Here is a 25,407-nt window from a genome sequence, read left to right as displayed (position 1 = left end):
TATGGTAATAGTTACTATGGTTTCTTATATACATATAGAACTTCAGCAACGCTGAGTCTGCATCATAGCAGATGTAGAATACCTATTGTAGTATGTGCTGCTATGTTATATGTACATGGAAACAACACATGGGAATCCCAGATTTTTTAATAAGGCACTTTGGAAAGTATGGGATTTATTCATATCCCAGAGTAAAATGCTATATACAATAAATATATATATATATATATATATATATATATATATATATATATATATATATATATATATATATATATACCCCACTTTTACGTACACAATGGGGTTTATTTACTAAAGCTGAAAAGTGCAAAATCAAGCTCACTTCTGCATAGAGACCAATGAGATTCCAGGTTTTATTATAAAAACTCAATTGAACAAGCTGGGGTTAGAAGCTCGTTTGATTCTATGCAGAAGTGAGCCTGATTTTGCACTTTTCAGCTTTAGTAAATAAATAAACCCCACTGTGTACTTAAAAGTGGGGTATGCCTATATAAATATATATATATATATATATATATATATATATATATATATATATATATATATATATATATATATATATATATATATATATTACACTATCATTGAGGACTACCATTTATGTGCCAGAACAGCCTATAAGTGTAATTGAAGGCTTAATATTCTGGCATTCAAAGAGTCAGAAAAAAAAAATCATCGTTTGTTTTCAATTAAATGAGAAACAGACAGTGTGCATTTTCCTACATCATGTAGTATATGTATTTTATTTCACTGTGGTTTTTTTATGCTCCAAGCTCCATGTACATAACAGCCAAACACACTGAAAAGTCAAATTACTGTGTGTAATTTCATAGTGCTTTACTAGACCTATGCATATCCACGATCTGTATATGCCTTATCCCAATATGTTTATATAACTTCAGCACACAAAAAACAGACAACTGTTATTCTGTGAATTCTAAATTTTAAAATGTTACTGTTGGTCTACTAGCCCTGTTTCAAGCATTATACAAAATGTACATTATGGCATACAGTATGTGGTATATGTATAATGTTAAACTTTGATATTAGACTGCAGGGAAAACTCCAAGTACTAGGAGTTATGCTGTCCTGGCCTATTGGACCTTTACAAATACACGAACAATACTAATACACTACACCACATGTAATGTATATTTTATTACACTACATGTCATGTCTATTGTAGGACACTGTGGTATTATGCTACCTATGCAACTTTGGACCCAAGTACATGCAACAATTAAACTAGCAGAGTGTGATTCTACTGAGTATGATATCACATAGGAATACAGTATATGTTTTATGACACTACTGTATTGTGCTTCATTTAACCACTAATCTGCTAGCAGAAGCTCCATTGGTTTAGATGTCTGTAGACGCTGCAGTCAGGCCCATGTTTCTGGGGTCACACTAGTCAAAAAATCAATACTTTTTTATGCTGAACGAAAGTTGCATATACATTACCATCCATTATCCTTGTGTGCTAATAAAAGCAGGTTCCTCATTGCAATCCGTGTTTAAACATAGGGGGACACCATCAAGTGGCATAAATGACATGAATATACATATATGTCTAGCTTTTTTTTTGGTGGGGGGGTCCAATTTGTGATTGGCTGAGTCAGTTCCAGCAGTCCCCTTGTGTGTGGATTGTACATCCTTCAGCGGTGTGATGTTCTGGAAGGAGTTTTTACTTTCGGTTATCTAGCTTTATGAAAACCGATAAACTCATACAGCTAGATAACCAAAGATAACAACCACTTCTCGTGTGTCCAGGTCCCAGCGATCCACCATCCCTCTGCTGATCACATGAGGCTGGATGAGGCTTGTAGAGCAGTCTCTTGTTGTAACAATCCCCTGACCAAACACATCGCTCCCGATCACCAGCCATGGTCTCCATAACCAAGCCATCAGAGATCTGTTGCCATCAAAGTTTATCCTCAACTTTGCTCCTGGCGAGTTATTCCCATCAGTAATAATCCCCTGATGTGTGTGCAGCAAAGACCACCAGCAAGCTCCCAATGTGCATCCATCTCTTGGCCAGGCCTCTATTTGCATTGTAAATCGCTTCATTCTCACCCAAGACTCCTGGAGAAGATGTGAAGGCTTGTGTGCAGCCCAGCAAGAAAATCTCATTCCAGTCCAAAGTGACAAGATGATTCAATGCTCTCCTCCTGATCCTCTGGTTTTAGACGTGCCCAGGGTTTTTTATTTATTTATTTTTTTCTCCCAATGGTGGCAGTTGATGGCAAACATCTCGGGCATCTATGTGTGGATGAGGGGGGCAGCTCCTTGTGCGATGGAAGGAGAAGGTGGGGGGGAGATAGAGAGAGACTGAGGAGATGCAGTCTTGCTGGCTTGCTGCTGCCACCGGTCTGAAAAAGGAGAAAAGGGCCATCATTGGAGGGAGGGGGGTTTTCTTTTGGCAAAAAAAAAAAAATGTGGACCAGCCCGGCAAGGTCAAAGGTTCTGGACAGCGGGAGACCAATGTAATGATGATGTCATGAAGAGGAGAAAAAAAAGAGAGAAGAGAGGGAGAGAGAGAGAGATCTCAAGTATACGCGGCTATTGATATGCATGAGTGATCAGCAGCAGCGGGCTGCCCCTAGCTAGCAGCATCAGCACCAGCGCAGCGGGGACAGCTCCCAGCATCTCTACACACAGCTCTACCCTACAGCACCAACCCCAAGGCCTTGTACCCCAGGGGAGCCCTACACCGCCTGCATCCCGGGGAGCACACCCACACTCCTCACTCTCCTCTACCTCCTCCTCACTCTCCTCTACCTCCTCTCAACAACGGAAGGCATTTGCTTCTTGCTTATAGCAGGGCCTTGCTGCCTTTTCTTTTTCCTTCAAATCTGTGATCCGCAGTGAGTCACCGTGTCATTACCTTACCACTTTGCTGGGCTCATGCTTTCAGTGTGTCCTAGCTGTGTGTGCTGCTGCCCTTTGCTGCTATATACTCCATCCCCACCATGGAAGGATGACACAGCTCAGCTCGCTTGGAATTGTCCAGAATTGCTGATTTCTGGCCCAGATCTGGGGTGGATGGAAGGTGGTGGGAGGAGGGGGATTATTGCATGGGCACACTTCTAATTCTGCATCATTGCATGCTATGCTATGCTGGCTGCTCTTATATACTGAGGCATAGTCGTGTATCTAAGGTACGTTAATAAAGGCTGTAATAAAATACTGAATGTTGGACAAACAATCTAGTCCTGGATAGTGATGGACGAACTTCCGACGGGACGTTTCGCGAACGCGAAACGCGAACGGACACAAACGTTCGCGAAAACGACCGTTCGCCGCGGGCTCCATTGACTTCAATGGGAGGCGAATTTCGCAAACCTTTAGGTCGAATTTGCGGCCACGGGGTAATTATTAGGGGGTAGCACGTAGTCCCACCACCTGGACAATAGCATAATACATGTATGAGGTGAATTTGGGATCGATAACTACAAGCATTTTTTTTTTATTTGGGAAATTGTTCTGACAATTCAGGACTATGGAGCTAATGAAGGCAATGGAGGAGAGGGAAGGTCAGGGACCAGGGTAGGCAAACAAGAGGGTGCAGGAGATACAGAGCACTGACAGCAGCACCGTAATACAGAGCACTGACATCAGCACCGTGACATACAGCGCTGACAGCAGCTCCGTGACATACAGCGCTGACAGCAGCTCCGTGACATACAGCGCTGACAGCAGCTCCGTGACATACAGCGCTGACAGCAGCTCCGTGACATACAGCGCTGACAGCAGCTCCGTGACATACAGCGCTGACAGCAGCACCGTGACATACAGCGCTGACAGCAGCTCCGTGACATACAGCGCTGACAGCAGCTCCGTGACATACAGCGCTGACAGCAGCTCCGTGACATACAGCACTGACAGCAGCTCCGTGACATACAGCGCTGACAGCAGCTCCGTGACATACAGCGCTGACAGCAGCACCGTGACATACAGCGCTGACAGCAGCTCCGTGACATACAGCGCTGACAGCAGCTCCGTGACATACAGCGCTGACAGCAGCTCCGTGACATACAGCGCTGACAGCAGCTCCGTGACATACAGCGCTGACAGCAGCTCCGTGACATACAGCGCTGACAGCAGCACCGTGACATACAGCGCTGACAGCAGCTCCGTGACATACAGCGCTGACAGCAGCTCCGTGACATACAGCGCTGACAGCAGCTCCGTGACATACAGCACTGACAGCAGCTCCGTGACATACAGCGCTGACAGCAGCTCCGTGACATACAGCGCTGACAGCAGCACCGTGACATACAGCGCTGACAGCAGCTCCGTGACATACAGCGCTGACAGCAGCTCCGTGACATACAGCGCTGACAGCAGCTCCGTGACATACAGCGCTGACAGCAGCTCCGTGACATACAGCGCTGACAGCAGCTCCGTGACATACAGCGCTGACAGCAGCTCCGTGACATACAGCGCTGACAGCAGCTCCGTGACATACAGCGCTGACAGCAGCTCCGTGACATACAGCGCTGACAGCAGCTCCGTGACATACAGCGCTGACAGCAGCTCCGTGACATACAGCGCTGACAGCAGCTCCGTGACATACAGCGCTGACAGCAGCTCCGTGACATACAGCGCTGACAGCAGCACCGTAAGCAGCCCCAGGAGGAAGTCAGCACAGCACAGGGATGGTGTGATCCCCTCATAATAAGAACCCCCAGGAGGAAGTCAGCACAGCACAGGGATGGTGGGAGCCCCTCATAATAAGAACACCCAGGAGGAAGTCAGCACAGCACAGGGATGGTGGGAACCCCTCATAATAAGCAGCCCCAGTAGAAATATGACACCGCTCAACCTCTTCAAAGAGGAGGGTAGGGGCATATAGTACGGTGTGCTTTTTTGGGTCAGGGAAGTGAGCCAAATGAATTAAGAAGGTCTGTGTGCTTGATTCCAAAAATTGTTTATAGACATATACATGGTCTACTGATCACATGTGTTGAATTCCTCCGAGATCCATGCCTCATTCATTTTTAGAAATGTGAGGTAGTTAACACTGTGGTGAGCTAGGCGAGTACGCTTATCGGTCACAATCCCCCCTGCTGCGCTGAACGTCCTTTCGGACAGGACACTGGATGAGGGGCAAGCCAACAGTTCGATTGCAAATTGGGCAAGCTCTGGCCAGAGGTCAAGCCTGCCCACCCAGTAGTCTAGGGGTTCATCACTCCTCAGAGCGTCCACATCGGCCGTTAACCCAATGTAGTCGGACACCTGACGGTCTAGGCGTTCCCTGATGCTGGATCCGGATGACACCTGTCGATGGGTCGGCTGAAAGAATGACCTCATATCCGAAGTCACCAACACATCTTCAAACCGGCCTCTTCTTGCAGGCGCTGTTGGATTGGTACCCGCAAATCCTTCTCTGGGAGTGGGAATTGCTCCTCTGCCAGCGCACGCAAAAGCAGAATGCAGCATTTCTCGAAGCAAGGCCTGGAAGTGCTGCATTCTGACAGCCCTCTGCGACGGCGGTAACATTTCCGCCATTTTGTGTTTGTACCGGGGGTCTAAGTACGTTGCCACCCAGTACTGGTCCTTGACCCTCATGCTTTTTATACGGGGGTCCCTATTAAAACACTGGAGCATGAAGGCCCCCATTTGCACTAAAGTGGAAGCGGTGTGGTGGCCTGGCTCCTGCTCATCATCCAGGATAATGTCGTCCTCTTCATTCTCCTCTCCCCATCCTCGCACAACAGGGATCCCAGAAAGGTTTAAAGCATGCTCTTCTTGCTCCTGCTCATCCGCCCCGGCACCATCCTCCTCTGACTCCTCATCAGACTCCTGTTGTTGACTTGTCTCAGATAGAGTAGCCCCCCCTGGGAATTCATCCAGCATTGCGACTTCCTCATCTTCCCGCTCCTGCTCCTCCACAGCCTGATCAATGACACGACGCAATGCACGCTCCAGAAAGAAGGCATAAGGTACCATGTCACTGATGGCGCCATGGCTGCGACTGACCAGTTTGGTGATCTCCTCAAATGGCCGCAGAAGTCTGCATGTGTCGCGCATGAGCAGCCACTGGCGCGGTGAAAAAAAACCCAGCTCCCCAGAACCGTTTCTTTCGCAGAGTTCATACAGGTAGACGTTAACTGCACGTTTCTGCTGGAGCAGCCTATCAAGCATATAGAAGGTTGAGTTCCATCGCGTCGGGCAATCGCAAATAAGACGTCTGACCGGCAGATGGTGTCGCCGCTGAATGTCAGCAAGGCGAGCCATGGCCGTGTAAGATCTTCTGAAATGGGCCGAGATTTTCCTTGCCTGCCGCAAGATGTCCTGGACCCCAGGGTATTTGACAAGGAATCGCTGCACGACCAAGTTTAAGACGTGTGCCATGCACGGCACGTGCGTGATTTTGCCCTGTTTCAATGCGCTAAGCAGATTGGCACCGTTGTCACACACCACTTTACCAACTGTCAAATTGAGCGGTGTTAGCCACTCATCTGCCTGTGAACGCAAAGCTGAAAGGAGTGCCGGGCCAGTGTGGCTCTTTGCTTCCAGGCACAACAGACGCAGCACGGCATGGCAACGTCTCACCTGGCATGTGGAATAGGTTCTGGGGAGCTTGGGCGGTGCAGTGGAAGAGACGCTAGCAGCGGAAAAGGAGGAGGCAGCTGAGGAGGAGAGGGAGGAGGATGGAGTAGGAGGAGGAGAAGAAGAGTCAGGCCTGCATGCAATCCGTGGCGGTAAAACCAAATCTACACGGGTGCCACGGGTTACATGCTTGACGGCCGTCAGAAGGTTCACCCAGTGGGCAGTAAAACTGATATACCTTCCCTGCCCGTGTTTGCTAGACCACGTGTCTGTGGTCAGATGTATCTTGGCACCGACACTGTGTGCCAGAGATACATTCACTTGCCGCTGAACATGGCCATATAGCTCTGGGATGCCCTTCTCTGAGAAATACTTCCTTCCTGGGACCTTCCATTGTGGTGTTCCAATGGCCACAAATTTGCGAAAGGCCTCCGAGTCCACCAGTTTATATGGCAGTAGTTGGCGGGCTATGAGTTCTGACAAGCCAGCCGCCAACCGTTGGGCAAGAGGGTTATCCGGCGTCATCATTTTTTTACGCTCAAACATTAGGCCCACGGAAGCCTGCCTTTTTGCAGAAAAATGTGAGCTTGGCGTGATGGAAGGTGGAGTGGAGGACAATTGTGAGGAGAGAGGAGAAGGAGAAGTAGAAGACGAGGCTGGACGGTGAGAGCCTGCAGTGTGGCTTTGTGTGTTCCGTTGCTCCCACTGGGCTCGGTGATGGCTGCTCATGTGCCTTCTTAAGGCGGTCGTCCCTAGGTGAGTATTGGGCTTACCGCGACTAACGCGTTGACTGCAAAGATTGCAGATGGCAACGCTATTGTCAGCAGCGGACACGTTAAAAAAAGCCCACACTGCGGAGCCATGTGCCGGTGTCCTGGGAGCGCCAGATGTGACCGTACATGGTCGATGACTCGCTCCTGATACATTTGCAGTCTGCTTTGTCCCTGCTGTGCAATGTAAGTCATTGCTGCTTCTCCTCCCTATCTGCTGGTCCATATCTCCCTCTGAACTCCCCTCCTCTTCCTCTCTTGTGGGCACCCACGTGACATCACTAGACACGTCATCATCAACGTCACCTTCCCCACCGCTATAAGTAGAGTAGGCAGCAACACCGGGGACCAACCTCCTCCTTGGGCTGATCTGGGTACTGGCGTCAGACTGCTGAGTAGCGCTTGTTGCTACCTCCTCTTCCTGATCCAATACCAAGAGTGGCTGCGCATCAGAAATGTCCTCTTGATATGGATCGGAAAATAATTCCAGTGACTCAAGCGGAAGGTATGTGGTGGTGGTGGTGGTGGTCGTGTTGTTGGTGGTAGTGTCTTTGGGGGTGCACATAGCAGAGAGTGAAGAAGAGGGTGCAGATCGAGAGGATGAGGAGGGTGCAGAAGAGTAAGGCTGAGCGAGCCACTCAACCAAGTCTGGTGCATCCTTTAAAGTAATTGAACGCACCTTCTGCAACTTCCCACTTTGGCTCAAGCCTGTTGCTCCTGCCCTACCCCTACCACCCCTGCGGAAGGGCCTGCCTCTTCCTCTGCATGTCATTTTTTAAATGACCCTGTGACAAAACTCTTAGTCCCTATACCGCTGAAGGACTGCTGCAGTATAGGTGAGCGGTCAGCAGTGGTGCACGTCAACCCTATCTATTGTGGACCTATAGCGGTCCTTACAGAACAGCAGACTGTACCGCACTCAAGCCTATGTACCGTAGCACCCTATACCAAGTTACCAGTCCTTATAAGAACTTTTGTGGACCAAGCAGGTTGTGTATTAGTGTTTAGCAGACTGTACGTCAGTCCCTATACCGCTGAAGGACTGCTGCAGTATAGGGCAGCGGTCAGCAGTGGTGCACGTCAACCCTATCTATTGTGGACCGATAGCGGTCCTTACAGAACAGCAGACTGTACCGCACTCAAGCCTATGTACCGTAGCACCCTATACCAAGTTACCAGTCCTTATAAGAACTTTTGTGGACCAAGCAGGTTGTGTATTAGTGTTTAGCAGACTGTACGTCAGTCCCTATACCGCTGAAGGACTGCTGCAGTATAGGGCAGCGGTCAGCAGTGGTGCACGTCAACCCTATCTATTGTGGACCGATAGCGGTCCTTACAGAACAGCAGACTGTACCGCACTCAAGCCTATGTACCGTAGCACCCTATACCAAGTTACCAGTCCTTATAAGAACTTTTGTGGAACAAGCAGGTTGTGTGTTAGTGATTAGCAGACTGTACGTCAGTCCCTATACCAATGAAGGACTGCTGCAGTATAGGGCAGCGGTCAGCAGTAGTGCACGGCAACCCTATGTATTGTGGACCGATAGCGGTCCTTACAGAACAGCAGACTGTACCGCACTCAAGCCTATGTACCGTAGCACCCTATACCAAGTTACCAGTCCTTATAAGAACTTTTGTGGACCAAGCAGGTTGTGTATTAGTGTTTAGCAGACTGTACGTCAGTCCCTATACCGCTGAAGGACTGCTGCAGTATAGGGCAGCGGTCAGCAGTGGTGCACGTCAACCCTATCTATTGTGGACCGATAGCGGTCCTTACAGAACAGCAGACTGTACCGCACTCAAGCCTATGTACCGTAGCACCCTATACCAAGTTACCAGTCCTTATAAGAACTTTTGTGGACCAAGCAGGTTGTGTATTAGTGTTTAGCAGACTGTACGTCAGTCCCTATACCGCTGAAGGACTGCTGCAGTATAGGGCAGCGGTCAGCAGTGGTGCACGTCAACCCTATCTATTGTGGACCGATAGCGGTCCTTACAGAACAGCAGACTGTACCGCACTCAAGCCTATGTACCGTAGCACCCTATACCAAGTTACCAGTCCTTATAAGAACTTTTGTGGAACAAGCAGGTTGTGTGTTAGTGATTAGCAGACTGTACGTCAGTCCCTATACCAATGAAGGACTGCTGCAGTATAGGGCAGCGGTCAGCAGTAGTGCACGGCAACCCTATGTATTGTGGACCGATAGCGGTCCTTACAGAACAGCAGACTGTACCGCACTCAAGCCTATGTACCGTAGCACCCTATACCAAGTTACCAGTCCTTATAAGAACTTTTGTGGACCAAGCAGGTTGTGTATTAGTGTTTAGCAGACTGTACGTCAGTCCCTATACCGCTGAAGGACTGCTGCAGTATAGGGCAGCGGTCAGCAGTGGTGCACGTCAACCCTATGTATTGTGGACCGATAGCGGTCCTTACAGAACAGCAGACTGTAACGCACTCAGGCCTATGTACCGTAGCACCCTATACCAAGTTACCAGTCCTTATAAGAACTTTTGTGGACCAAGCAGGTTGTGTGTTAGTGATTAGCAGACTGTACGTCAGTCCCTATACCAATGAAGGACTGCTGCAGTATAGGGCAGCGGTCAGCAGTAGTGCACGGCAACCCTATGTATTGTGGACCGATAGCGGTCCTTACAGAACAGCAGACTGTAACGCACTCAGGCCTATGTACCGTAGCACCCTATACCAAGTTACCAGTCCTTATAAAAACTTTTGTGGACCAAGCAGGTTGTGTGTTAGTGTTTAGCAGACTGTGCGTCAGTCCCTATACCGCTGAAGGACTGCTGCAGTATAGGGCAGCGGTCAGCAGTGGTGCACGTCAACCCTATCTATTGTGGACCGATAGCGGTCCTTACAGAACAGCAGACTGTACCGCACTCAAGCCTATGTACCGTAGCACCCTATACCAAGTTACCAGTCCTTATAAGAACTTTTGTGGACCAAGCAGGTTGTGTATTAGTGTTTAGCAGACTGTACGTCAGTCCCTATACCGCTGAAGGACTGCTGCAGTATAGGGCAGCGGTCAGCAGTGGTGCACGTCAACCCTATGTATTGTGGACCGATAGCGGTCCTTACAGAACAGCAGACTGTAACGCACTCAGGCCTATGTACCGTAGCACCCTATACCAAGTTACCAGTCCTTATAAGAACTTTTGTGGACCAAGCAGGTTGTGTGTTAGTGATTAGCAGACTGTACGTCAGTCCCTATACCAATGAAGGACTGCTGCAGTATAGGGCAGCGGTCAGCAGTAGTGCACGGCAACCCTATGTATTGTGGACCGATAGCGGTCCTTACAGAACAGCAGACTGTACTGCACTCAGGCCTATGTACCGTAGCACCCTATACCAAGTTACCAGTCCTTATAAAAACTTTTGTGGACCAAGCAGGTTGTGTGTTAGTGTTTAGCAGACTGTGCGTCAGTCCCTATACCGCTGAAGGACTGCTGCAGTATAGGGCAGCGGTCAGCAGTAGTGCACGGCAACCCTATGTATTGTGGACCGATAGCGGTCCTTACAGAACAGCAGACTGTAACGCACTCAGGCCTATGTACCGTAGCACCCTATACCAAGTTACCAGTCCTTATAAGAACTTTTGTGGACCAAGCAGGTTGTGTGTTAGTGATTAGCAGACTGTACGTCAGTCCCTATACCAATGAAGGACTGCTGCAGTATAGGGCAGCGGTCAGCAGTAGTGCACGGCAACCCTATGTATTGTGGACCGATAGCGGTCCTTACAGAACAGCAGACTGTACCGCACCCAAGCCTATGTACCGTAGCACCCTAGACAGACCAAGTTACCAGTCCTGATAAAGAGCTTTGTGGAACAAGTGAGTTGTGAATGATTAGCAGACTGCAGCAGAAGGGCAGCAGTCAAGTATAATATTCTTTCTATATTTGGAAGAAAGAATATTATACGTGTACAAGCCTATTACCGTACCACTGATACCAGTCCTGAAAAGAACCTTTGTGGAACTAATAGTAACAGCAAGTCTTTAAAATTATCCTCACTGCCTGACACACTGCTTCCTGCCTGTCCCTATACAAATTGGCAAAAAAGAGTAGGCTGGAACGATTAGCTGGAACAGCTCTTTTGTGGACCTGATAGTAACAGCTAATGATGATGATGATGATGATGATGAAGAAAGACTAATCTGGCTGAGCTGTCCCTAAAATAGCAGCATACAGCGCTCTGTCCCTTTATCTAAACTGACAAAAGAAACTCAGGCTGCTGACCTAACACCTATACCAGTCCTGAAAAGAACTTTTGTGTACCAAATAGCTAGCGTTTTCTCTGTCCCTACTCCACACAGGATCCTTTCCCTACAGTGACAGAAGAAAGAATGTAAAATGGCCACCGGATCGGGTGTATTTATAGGTTAGGGGGAATGTCCAAGTGTCCATGAGCTGTCATGTCTCAATTGGTTGTCCTGTAACACATGATAAACGTGTCACGAAAGGTTAAAGTTCTTGTATACATTAAACACGTAAGTCCGCCGGGGCGAACGACGGAAAAAGGCGTTCGAACCCGCGGACGGCGAAAGTCGGAAATTCGCCGCGAAACGACCGCCGGGCGAACCGTTCGGCCATCACTAGTCCTGGATCCTTAATCCTCCAACACCTGGCTTGTGTGCTAACAGATCAGGTTCTGCTTATGTAACAATGAGCCTGATATTTAATACAGCTGGATACAAACAATATACTATGCATCTTCTGCAATATACAGCCATAGACCATTCTGAATATATCCATCTACCTATAATCTACATCTATCTATTTATCTATCTATCTATCTATCTATCTATCTATCTATCTATCTATCTATCTATCTATCTATCTACCTGTCTATCTTCAGCTGAACACAAACAATACACTGTGCATCTTTTGCAATATACAGCCATAGACAATTCTGTATCTATCTATCTATCTATCTATCTATCTATCTATCTATCTATCTATCTATCTATCTATCTATCTATCTATCTATCTATCTATCTATCTATCTATTTATCTACAGCTGGACACAAACAATATACTATGCATCTGCTAAAATACACAGTCATAGGCCATTCTGGATCTATCTATCTATCTCTCTATCTATCTATCTATCTATCTATCTATCTATCTATCTATCTATCTATCTATCTATCTATCTATCTATCTATCTATCTACCTATCTATCTATCTCTCTATCTATCTATTTATCTACAGCTGGACACAAACAATATACTATGCATCTGCTAAAATACACAGTCATAGGCCATTCTGGATCTATCTATTTTGTGTCTCCATATAACTATTTTTCTGGCTGCTGCATATAACCTAAAGTGTCTATATATATATAAATATATATATATATATAATATATATATATATATATATATATATATATATATATATATATATATATATATATATATATATATATATATATACACACAGCACCACTCTACCCATACAGGGGAATCTATGATGATGATTACCCTTACCTGATGGACCTTTACTGCTTATGTAACAAGGCTTCATACTTAGTATATATAATCCCAAATAGTGACTGTTTCACACTCCCTTAACACACTGGCAACGCAAGAAACAGTAACCACTGAATTTATTCTGTTGTCTAGTATAAATGTAAACCCTCCTTGCAATCCCTGTATGTGACTTGGCAAATGAAATACAGGGGCCTAGGTATATGTGACGTCACATGCAGCCTTGCAACAACGCCTTATGAACAATGCATTCTTACAAAGAAGCTGCATAGCACTCCTTAGCAACTGCAGTTTGCAAACCTCAAGTTCATTTTCGCAGGATTTACATATATTGAGTTGACTGGCCATTGATGGCTGAAATGGCTTCCCACGTACACGTATCATACAAACGTGCTCTATGACATCAGGTGTAAACCTAGGAGCTGTAATTGGCCTCTACCTATCAGTGACGTCACACAATTCACCCACTTTGGAGAGGACTGCTTATTATTCACTCTACCGCTCAGTGACGTTATACAAATCACCCAAATTGGAAAGGGCTACTTATTATTCTCATTAGCACAATAATCTCTCACATCTGCATCACTTCTTCTTTTCTTTTTTTTTGGTACGTCTATCTTTTTATTTCATAAGACTGGGAATATATTTACACCCCACTGACTCTCCATAGTGGCATAATTGCTGCTCTGTTGTCTTCTGACTGCTTTAAAATTATATTAAAGTAGTCAATGCATTTGACTTATGCAAAATGTAACTACACTCTGAACACACTTATGAAATGAGATACAAAAGGGCAACATAAAATCACATAAAAATGATACATGAAAGTAAAACAACGGTGCTTAAAATGAAACTCTAGTAACACATGCATTGTCACGTACATGCATCAGGGAAATAAGAGACATATAAGGGGGGCTTATATCATTATTTGCATTTTACCTCCAACTTGGTTTTCAGGCTGTTGTATCCACCCACAGCAGCATCTGAAAGAGGTAAAAAAAAAAATCATTATTTCTCAGGAAGAACCTGTCATTTCACACACCCAAATATATACGTGCCAAAATAAATGCATATATCTGGAGCTGCTTAAATAAAGGAGTTCGTTTGTTTATTTTAATAATTTCCATAACCAACCAGAATTTTTTTTATTTTTTTTTATTGTTTTTACAAAGTGATGAGAGGCCAATATAAAACAATACTGCTTTTGTAAATCAGTCCCGTTGTGCATAGCTATACACATTGACATAAAACAGTAGCGTTTAGCCTTATATATATATATATATATATATATATATATATATATATATATATATATATATATATATATATATATATATATATATATATATATATATATATATATATATATATATATATATATATATATACTTTTTTTTCGCATGCCTACGTTTTATTTAAAGGGTCTGTTTACAAATAATTTATCACAAGATTTCGACATCCTTCACACAAGATTCACACTTTTTTTCTATTTGAAAACATTTGTGAATCCTGCGTGAAACTTATGTTTATAACTAGACCTCCTAGTGTATTAAACATGCATTTTGATTTATTATAAAAACACTACATTAGTCTTCCTAATATAAGAGACCACTAGCATTTTAAGATAAAAGCTTATCCAAAGAAGGATCTTATGCTGGTTGATGATAGCAACACAATATTCAAATGCTGCATCCAGTGCTACACATTCCATGGTGGATAGAATATTTTTAAATGAGATTATACACTATAGTGCATAGATCTGTAAAAAGAAAGCTTTTTTTTTTTTTTTTTGGAATTCAGAACATTAAATGCACAATAGATGTCTACAGAACATTGAAGTAAAAAAAAAAAAGAAGCAGAAGAAGAAAAAAAAAAAAGAAAGAAATTTGAGAATAAATTGAGATCTTTCAGCTGTCAATCAAAGAAGCCTACCTAATTCGGAGGCCAGCCATTAGACAGGAGCTGGCGCTGTCACACTGTGCCTAGGCCTACACAGAAGATTGTACTGAGCCTCAGTCCCCTTGTGACTCACAAGCCGTGAACTTGACGTTGAGCATGATAGATCAGAGGGGTCAAGCACGTGTAATTAATATTATATTTGTATTTTAATAAGTCACATATTCGTAGGAGATGATTTAAAAAAAAAAATCGGAGGCACATAGAGGACATTTCAAACATATGGCAATAATACATACACAAATTAACGCAAAATAGAATGTAACACCTACATATTAAATTCTAATGCATGCATCTGCTATTGCAGAACTCCAAAAAAAAAAAAAAAAAAAAAAAAAAAAACATAATTTGTCCCCTAGAAGGATCAGAGTTCTGTGCCTGAGGTGTTGCTGCTGCTGATCAATCCGTTTTAATTGGTGAGATTCAATTTAAGTTTTGGCTCCAGTGCCATGATTGGTGGGTTTAATATGTCATATCAGGTCAGATGATCTCAAGAGCAATAAAATAGTTACATTGTGCTGGGCATCTCCTGCTTAGTGAAGGCCTTGCTACTTTTACAGCTACCCAGAAATGCTGATTAACTTTTTTTTTTTCAGTAAGCACGTGGCTACCTTAGTAATTAATTACTACACTTCCTAAAATCAACAGGTCTACAGCAAGCAGGAGACCCACACACCATCAGATCCGAATTGGAGACTTTCATCTATGCAGCCTGTCTGCCTGGGGTATTAAACAACTGCAAGTTGATAGCCTGTGAAAAGTTTAGCTTCCTTTAACCCAATCTGTAAAGTGAGAGCACACTTGTCCCCACATTCCCCTGTAGCTACAAAGGCCAGGTATCTGATGAGCAATGAAATGCACTACTTACACGTCTGAGGACACTTTCACCCAACAGGAAGAGATATGCAGAATAAAATATCCCATCTAAACCAGTGACAGCCAAATTATCTTCCAGCTCCAGAAATGGCTCAAAGCGATGAAAAATGCAGCTTAATCCCATTGTATAGTTGTTGTTAAGTTCCTTTTTAGATATCACTGAAGGTCACCACCCCCCCACCTCTAAAAAAAAAAAAAAAAACAGGGGAGGGGTACCCCCCTGAGAGATATGCTTAATAAACACTGGCTGGAGAGTGAAGTGTTCTAGAGAAGGGGTCTGCAAGTTTTTTTGGGGGGGCTGGACAAGGTCTGGTCCAGCCCTCTCTGCTGAGGAGGACGTGCTGTGAAACCCAACCATTTCCCCCTCTAATTCTTTTGTTACTGGTGAACTGAAGCCCCATTGTCCAGCCATTGCCACGGTCCTTTGCAGTTCCCACTATACGTCGAGCATGTCACAGATAATGAATTTGCTCCAGCCCCTCTCATAGTCCTCATGTGGCAGACGGAACAAATTTGAAATGTCTGGTCAGTGGAAGATCACTCGTTCCTAGACTGCAGCCCTACAAGAGCATCGCATATATTTACAGAACATAGCCCCTGATTTATCGCCTCCTTTGTTACTGCTGCACCAGCCATGGCACTGCCAGGCAGCCTACCCACCCACAGTATTAATGGCATTATTATTATTATCTTTATTATTATTATTATTATTTGTTTTATTTTATTGTTTGGTATTAATATTTTTTTTATGATGTTACTGACAAGATCTGTACATCTGGGTTTTTGGTGATGAATTGGGGGGGGGGGGGGGGGGGTGGAAGAGTTAATGCCCATTCCAATGCCAATGATGTAGTTGTAGATGAGTAGGTTGCAGAGATGGTGGGTGAGGAGATGAGCCAGGCGAGTGGAGACCTGTCCGAGGGAGAAAATGACAAGGAAGGAGGGGGGGGGGGGGAGGGGGTCTGGAGAAGAGGGGCATGACTGGAGCAAACTTAAATTGGCTTCAAGATTGTGACTGTTAATGAGAAGTGAAGGGAGGCGATAATGAGAGAGACATGGGCGAGAAGAGCTAAAGGAAAGGAGTACAAGGGAAGAAAAAATGAAAGCGCGAGAGGGGGGCGAGTTCATGGGAGACAGACACACACAGGGGCTATAGGGACATGAATCATGTATGTCCTATATACAGATAGGTGGACAGGAATTAGGTGTGGGGTGTGTGGAGAGAGAGAGAGAGAGAGAGAGAGAGAGAGAGAGAGAGAGAAAGAGGAGAGAGCGAGAGAGGGGAGAGAGAGGGAAAGAGGGGGAGAGAGGGGAGAGAGGAGAGAGAGAGTGGAGAGAGAGAGAGAGAGGGGGAGAGAGGGGAGGGATAGACGGGGGAGGGGAGAGGGGGAGAGGAGAGAGAGAGGGGAAGGGGGAGGGAGAGAGCGAGAGGGGAAGAGAGAGGGAAAGAGGAGAGAGCGAGAGAGGGGGAGAGAGAGGAGGGGGGAGAGAGAAAGAGGGGGGGAGAGGGGAAGAGGGATGAAGAGGAGGGAGGGAGGAGAGAGCGAGGGGGAGAGATAGGGAGAGAGAGAGAGGGGGAGGGGAGAGAGAGGAGAGGGGGAGAGAGAAAGAGGGGGGAAGAGAGATAGAGAGGGGGAGAGGGAGAGAGAGGGGGAGGGGGAGGGGGAGAGAGAGAGAGAGGAAGAGGGGAGAGAAGTAGGGGGAGAGGGAGGGGGAGCTGGGAGAGAGGAGAGAGTAAAGGGGGAGTTGGAGAGAGAGAGGGGGAGAGAGAGAGGGAGAGAGGGAGCTGAGAGAGAGATGAGGGATGTGAGACAGAGAGAGGAGAGAGCGAGAGGGGGACAGAGGGGAAGATAGAGAGAGGATAGAGAGAGAGAAAGGGGTGATATGGGGGAGAGGAGAGAGAGAAAGAGAGAGGGGGAGATAGAGAGAGGAGACAGAAAGAGAGAGGAGGAGGGGAGAAAGGGGGTGATGGGGGGAGGAGAGAGAGCGAGAGAGAGATGGTAATAGAGGCAGGGTGGAGGGGGAGAGAGAGAGACAGACGAGAGAGATAGACAGACAGAGAGAAATATGTATATCTATATACTATCTATCTATCTATCTATCTATCTATCTATCTATCTCCCTAATAGATAGATAGATAGATAGATAGATAGATAGATAGATAGATAGATAGATAGATAGATAGATACAGAGAGAGAGATAGAGAGATAGATATATAGATAGAAATATATATATATATATATATATATATATATATATATATATATATATATACGATATATATTGTACACACACAAGTATATTGTCTTGCTGTGTATCCAATACTTCCCCCCGTATTATCATTATCTCCCATATATGACAGCACAGTGTTATACCTATCATTAAAGCCTTTATAATAAGTTGATTGGTTTTATTATTGTAAAGCAAGGAAAAAAGATAACAAACAAACTGTAAATATTTATTTCTCCTAAACCTAATTTTATATAAGTGAAAACTTTATTTTTTTTTTTCAAAATCCAAATCATATAAATTAAATGATATCCACCTATTTTCTATCATACTATAATAATGTATAAATATAAGATAAAGGCTGTAGAAATCATGCCTGCACACACCTAGTATGCACCGTGTACATACATGGTGCCTTATTGTTCATACAATTTTATAGCTATACATCTGTTGGGTCTGTTGTATGCTTTGGTGATAATAAATTCATTCTAAGAGCAGATTGACCGGTAATTTTATTCTCCAGTAATTTCTAGTGGTGATTTTCCTTCCTTTAGGCCCCCTTTACGCTAAAGGTGAGTATAATTTCTTAACCCCTTGTGGAGCAGTGAGGTCATCAAGACTGACAGCCTTAAAACAAAAGCATGTGCTCTAAGCAGAGAAAGGCATATTCAGATTGGAACAACAGGATCTGGGTGCAGACACGCCCTCCTTATTATCATACATGTTCTTGTGCTGCCTCTACCTGGCTCCTGTCACTCCCTCTCACCGCATGTCTGTACATAGGCTCCTATGTGGACGTTATCACATGCCTGTCACGGCAATCAGGGCACATATATGAGCCACCCAGGGCTGTAGTAGCTGATTGCACATATGTGTTGTTGTGTATCTCCGGAGCTCCATTGACTGCTGGCTGCCCTCCCTCCCTTAGCTGGGGAGTAGAGATGAGAGCCAGGGCTCTGCCTCCTCTCCAGCAGCTCCACTCTCTGCTCCTCCAGCGAGGTCACGTCCACTGACGTCACCCGCCTGCTCCAGCAAGCCTGGGCTACATTTACATACATCAAGGAAATTAGGGCATTAAAAAATATATGCTAATCCGGCTCAGCACTGGATCTGCGCTCCCCACCCTTTTCATTACTGAAAATGTTGATTTGATTTTTTTATTTTTTTTTAACAAGAAAAAAAAATGCTTTAAAAAAAAAAAAAAAAAAAAAAAAAGCAAAGGAAGAGGAAGGAAAATCCCAAGATGAAACAAAATGCAGTGTTGCTGGGAGAGGATTGCTCTGACTGTCCGTGCTGAAGAGCAGGCGATGGGGCTGGAAACACGTCCTATGAATAATAACAACGACATTCCTTTCTCCTGCTCCCGTTGGTTCCAGTCTGTATTATGTTTAAATACTGATGCATATGTAAAGGTATATTTGCATTTTTTCCTTTCCTTCATTATTCTTTTTTTTTTTTTATCCCTGGCATCTTCCATAAATTAAAAAAAAAAAACAAACAAACCATTTTGGGCTTCTCTGTTTTACCATTTGAACAATTTGTTTCTTTGTGTGTGAAAGGCATTTTGAGGATCACTAGTATAGAGTAGACTGCTATAGACAAGGGATTCTTATACACTTGTCACTAATTAAGCTGCAGCATATTCATTGGGGGACATTGTAGGACATACATAGTAGCAATATAATGCTAATTTTGTTAGGATGCAATTGTGCTTTTTTTTTTTTTTGTATTATAATAAATAGGTATCATTTATCCATTCTATTTTCTCCTTAATGCTTCCACAAGTTAAACCATTATTATGTATTGCTGTGTTAAGCATAAAGGCAATTAAGTTGATATACTTTAAAATCTTCAGACAATATAATGTGTAAATATTCACTTCAATTATTCAATTAAGAAAAAAAAAGAACATTTCTGTCTACTTATTCCATTTGCGCATGAATGAATAATTGCAGTGAATATTCATCAGTTCAAAGGTAACCCCTCTATGTAATTTTATTTTAATTGTTTTTTTTTATTTTTTATTCTAGGATTATATAATTTTGCTGTGTTCCTAACTCTCCATAAATAAATAGAAGGCCCTGTCACTTCATTTTTTTTAAAATTGTTTAAAAAAAAAAAAAATCGTATTAGTTGTGTGCCAAGATTGTACAGGCTGAACATGGATGATCATATGGAGGGAGGCAGAGAGGCTTTACCTGTACAGTGAGCTCAACGTGTCCCTCCCCATAGACCGTTATGCAAATACATATGCATATGTATATAGGGGACAGTGATTATCATCAAATGCTAATCAGATGCAGCGTATCTAGGAGACCACATAGCAATAATACAGGATTTGCACACATGCCCTGTCATTTTATTTTTAAATTTTTCTTTCTCATTTCAAATAGTCTAAAATGTCACGAAATTATTATTTTTTATAGTGTTCAGTATTTAGCAAAGGTGTCCTATATGTACTGTAGATGTGTGTGTGTGTATTAGTGTATGACTGTGTTTGCATGCATGCATGTCAATTTTATATATATATATATATATATATATATATATATATATATATATATATATGTGTGTGTGTGTGTGTGTGTGTGTGTGTGTACACACCCGCACACCCGACATATACACATTTACACATAATCAAAACATTAATAAAAGATATATAATCTATATATATAGGATATCCATCTATAGTAAAAAAGCAGAGAGGCTGCAGATTGCAGGAAGCTAGAATGGCACATACTAGTGCCTATCATTACATGCATTCTATATGTCACTATATAGTCAGGTGTTGGTCTCCTGTGCTATTTCTCCCCTATACTGTCGTGTAGTCCCCACAATGCACACTTAGAGTTCTGCTTACCGCGGGGGGTCGGTCGAGCCTTGCCAGGAGAGGGTGGCATCCAGTGCAGGTATCCTTGGCACGTCTCTTTGGGCCTGAGCCCTATTTGCCTGGGCCACATCAATGTCCCATTCTGCCTGTAGTGCTAGCGGTGCCTGAACCCGCTCCCCCTTGTCTCCCCCTCTCTCATGTCTCCCCCTGCCCTCCCTCCCTTCCACTCCTCCTATCCATTGCCAGACAGCCCAAGCAACTCAATGCCTGCGAATCACAGCACCAGTCACTGGCATTTGAATAAGAGTTTCATCCCTCCAAAACACCTGACTTTTAAACCACTTTAAACACCCCAAAAAACCTGCAAGACTTGTCATTCTCCTCCATCATGTCAACTCCCAGCAGCCCTCCAGACCTACTGCTCCTATGGAGATGTGTGCCCAGAACCTCAGTGCATTCAATGACAGGCCGATTCCAAACACTGCCAATTCATGCCCATCTATTCACATACTGACTGCTACGTGCATACATTACTTGGAAGCCCATTTACCCCAAAGGCTTACCCATTTAGAAACTATATATATATATATATATATATATATATATATATATATATATATATATATATATATATATATATATATATATGTATATCGCTATCTATCTATCTATCTAGATGATTTATTACAGCATTTTATCATTATACAGTTATAGAGCATTACATTATTATTATTTATTCAGTAACAAACATTGAAATGCTAAAATCATATTTTAATATCCCAATTTGCAATACACACGCAATTATTTTTAAAATAATATTTACTAGATAGTTATTGCAACCTTTAAAACGTAGCCAATTGTGAATTTTAAACACATATACGTGTGTGCAATCTATCTTTCTTTCTATCTATCTATCTATAATATTTTAGATACTAAAAATATATTACAAATATTTCATTGAATTTCATTGAACGATCTGTGGCATTTTCCTTTCTATTATTACATTCTAACAATATAATTTGAAACACTATACACATTTTTACAATATATCAAATAAATGAATAGCAGAATAATTTCAAAAAATCGTTCAGAAAAATAAAGATTTTTTTTTTTAAAAAATGGGGTTATAACTAACCATAATCCTGCACAGAGATATAGGAATTATTTGCAGTGTTTTAGTATATAGGAATTATTTGCAGTGTTTTAGTATATGGGTATGTAACTAGGCAGAGCCATTGCAATGCCATGGCAGCATTATTAGGAGCGGAAAGGCTCTGATTTGGTTGAAGTGGAAGGCATTTTGATGAATTGGGTTCTCTTGTCAATGGCTGATAAGGTAAATGTGTTCCGTAGTGTGGCATTCATTCTATAGACAGGGTTACGTAGAGGGTCGTTAGGAATTAGGATGGTGCGTAAAAGATTGCGTAGTGTGCACAATGCGACACATTGCAGTCTCATCTGCCGCTAATTCGCTACGTTTTTTACACCATGTTATTTTTTTTAATCTTAATTTTCTTTTCTTTTTTTTTTTTTTAAGTGTTATTTAACCTTAACACCAACGCCCTGTTTAAATGGTTTTGGTCAGTTGAAATCATTTTCTGTCAAAGTGAAAATTAATTGGAAGAAATGTAGGATTTTATTAAAAACAAATAATCAGTAATGGGAAGAAGATGTGTTGACCTTTGTAGGTCCTTATTGAGTCCTTCTTCGGACAAGTAATTCTCCTTTGGATCTTGTTAGTTATAATAATACAGAAGTACCTTATATTCCTTCCAAAGAAATGGGCAAGCACAAAAACAAGCGCAATTATTTTCTGCATAATGCTGCTTCTTTAGCTTGTAGCGTTTGTAGACTTGCAGCAAATAATTGCCTGGATCTGGGCTCTGCGGGTGGCTAGTAGATGGTTAGATCTTTGAAGCTGAGGTGCTGGAGGTGTATGGGGTGTATAGAGGAGTGTGGGAGTGTGTGCTCTCTTCTCCATCTCTCTCCATCTCTCTAGGCGCTGCTTGCTTGTGGTGAAACAGCGACATCTGCTGGCTGAACGCCGCAAATCCAACGCGGAAAAAAAATTCAGCGCAGGTAACAAGGAGCGCTTTTTTTTTCACCTGTCATCACTCACCTCCAACCAGGGCAGACATCACGTGTCCCATCAATGATAGGAAAATCATTAATTATCAGTCCAAACTAAACCGAGATCACACATCCTTCCACTGCACTAATTAATACCGATATCCTCAAGAGCCGCCTTTAGGCTTCATAGAATAGAACAAATGAAGAGAAAGTCTGTGTGCTCTTCTCTGATAATATTCATTGGATACGCCAGTACAGATAACGTTCGGTGCGCTCCAATATATCGTACGATGACCCCCGCCCAATATTAAAGGTGTTTATTTGTACGATTACATTTATTGGAAAAAAAAAACTAGAATTATGAGAATGAGATTAACTTGAAAGAATTTATGTTTTGTTCGGACTGTACAAATTTTGTATGTAGAAGAAATATATTTTTTGCCGGAAGATTGTATTATTATTATTATTATTATTATTATTATTATCATCATAATTATCATCAGTGTTATTATACATAGTATACTTACTAATAATAATAATAATAATATTATTACTACCATCATTATAAATATTATTATTATTAGTATTATTATTATTATTATTATTCATATTAATAATAATAATAATAATAATAATAATAATAATAATAATAATATATTATTAGTAAAGTAAAAGTAGTGTTTTCATTTTTGCATGCTTCAGATTTATACCAAAGATAGAAATAGATAAATAGATAGAAAAAAAAAGTAAACTAAAATAAATTGCATTCAATTATTACCTATGTAATCTACACTGATTCCTATAGAGCTTCTCTCGTCCATAAAGGACTCTTTTCTCCTTTTTTTTTCTAATAAATTTTAGTCCTTTTTTGGTGTTTGTTTTGTAGAACTATAAGTTAGAATGCTCTGCCAAGTCCCATTGTAGACAATTAACCATTCCTCTGCCAGTCATGTTTGTCCTCAGACTCCACCTCTTTCCTCTATGATCTCTATACGAGCACTCCCTTCCAGCAGACGATTTGCGTCGCAGTGTATGGAGAAGTTGCAGTTGTATGAGTGCAGATTCGACCGGTGCAGTCATGTAGAGGATAGTGGGATAGTATGAGTTGGGGTGGGTGCACTTATGGTAAACATACTGGCGGTGATTATGAAGTTAGAAGTAAAAAAAAAATAAATATATATATATATATATATACACACACACACACACACACATGACACTCTGCCTATTCTGGATGATGCTACAAATGGTGACAGTGCCAGTGAACGCCCAATGGGTGATTGCTGCCTTCCCCATAGTACTGTGTAGTCCTTCCTGTTGGGTTGGCACTTAACAAGAATTACAGTAGGGCACCAGTGGCACTTAATTCTTGTAATAAAACCATAAGGATTGGCAATCTGCGGCTTCCATGTATGGTAGAACTGCAAATCCCAGCATGGCATGTCAGGGCTACCAGTGCACGCTGGACCTTGTAGTTCCAAAGGTCGCTGTGTACCTATGTTGAAATAGTGCCAATTTAGAAGTGGCCAGACATCCATGCAAGGACAAGCAGAATGCATGTCAGGTCCATTGTACTCACCTAGATGGAGTTGAGCCAGCTTCCATCCGTGCCAGGCACACAAGTCCACCAGAGCTGTATCATATCCAAGGCTACTGCAGAGCCTCTCCACACCAACTCCACATTGGCCAGCAGAGGATGGCACAGGACAAAGGATGCCTTCTATAGTCTGATTACACATGCAAGCCTGTAAATTCCGTGCCTGGGCTTCTGCAGCTACCATTTACTTTCAGGTCCTCAGTTTAATGATTAAGATGCTGCAGATCCACCTCCCAGCACACAACACTTCAATCCTCTGTCCAATGGTAGATACTCAACTACCTTTAGTAGTGTCAACAACAAAAATCTCACTACAGGCTGTGAAATCACAAAGTGTGGCAGCAAAACATTAACAAGTGTCCTATGTGCTGTCATTGTCACTCTTTATTAATTAGCTGCAAGACCCGCACACACCTGAAAAGCAACTCCATTTACATGTTTGATTGGAAGGGCAGATGGATTGTCATTGCATGCTTGTGTAATGTAGGAGGAATACACAGCAGGGGATACAGGAGACAATACACTCATCATAGGGTGGGCGTGGCTTCCTCAGCTGCCCCTCCCATTACCAAGGTGTGCGTGGATCGGCTTTACTGGAACTGGACCCCCTCCCACATACACACACAATAATAGCACACGATGGCATTGACTGCAACGACTATATATATATATATATATATATATATATATATATATATATATATACATTTTTTAAATTATTATTTCGATTTAGTAAAGTAATGTATTGCACCTTTTTCTAATTCTTAATCTGACCATAGTCAATTTCTATCATTAATGTCCTTTTCCAAATAAGGCTTTACTGGGAATAACTCCAATAATAAAATAATAAAATAATATATAATAGTAAATGTTTTATATATATATATATATATATATATATATATATATATATATATATATATACACACATACACACACATATCTATATATATATGTAGATATGTCTCTATCTATCTATCTATCTATCTATC

At 42.8% G+C, this 25,407-nt stretch overlaps 1 long non-coding RNA gene across 1 annotated transcript; it reads right to left on the bottom strand.

Moving 5' to 3' along the window:
* Positions 1–731: 731 nt before the first annotated feature.
* On the bottom strand, positions 732–20,944 carry LOC143940732 (uncharacterized). The gene is made up of 3 exons (XR_013263927.1): positions 20,779–20,944; positions 13,797–13,840; positions 732–2,393 (listed from the first exon to the last, which is right to left on the bottom strand). It is a non-coding gene; the product is annotated as an uncharacterized LOC143940732 (long non-coding RNA).
* Positions 20,945–25,407: the final 4,463 nt, after the last annotated feature.

This window comes from Lithobates pipiens, unplaced genomic scaffold (genome assembly GCF_037356315.1).
Source record: "Lithobates pipiens isolate NorthernLeopardFrog02 unplaced genomic scaffold, aLitPip1_a1.2 Scaffold_3, whole genome shotgun sequence".
Taxonomy (NCBI): Eukaryota; Metazoa; Chordata; class Amphibia; order Anura; family Ranidae; genus Lithobates; species Lithobates pipiens.
Note: the sequence above shows the minus strand (reverse complement) of the source record. Positions and strands in the feature narration are given on the sequence as shown.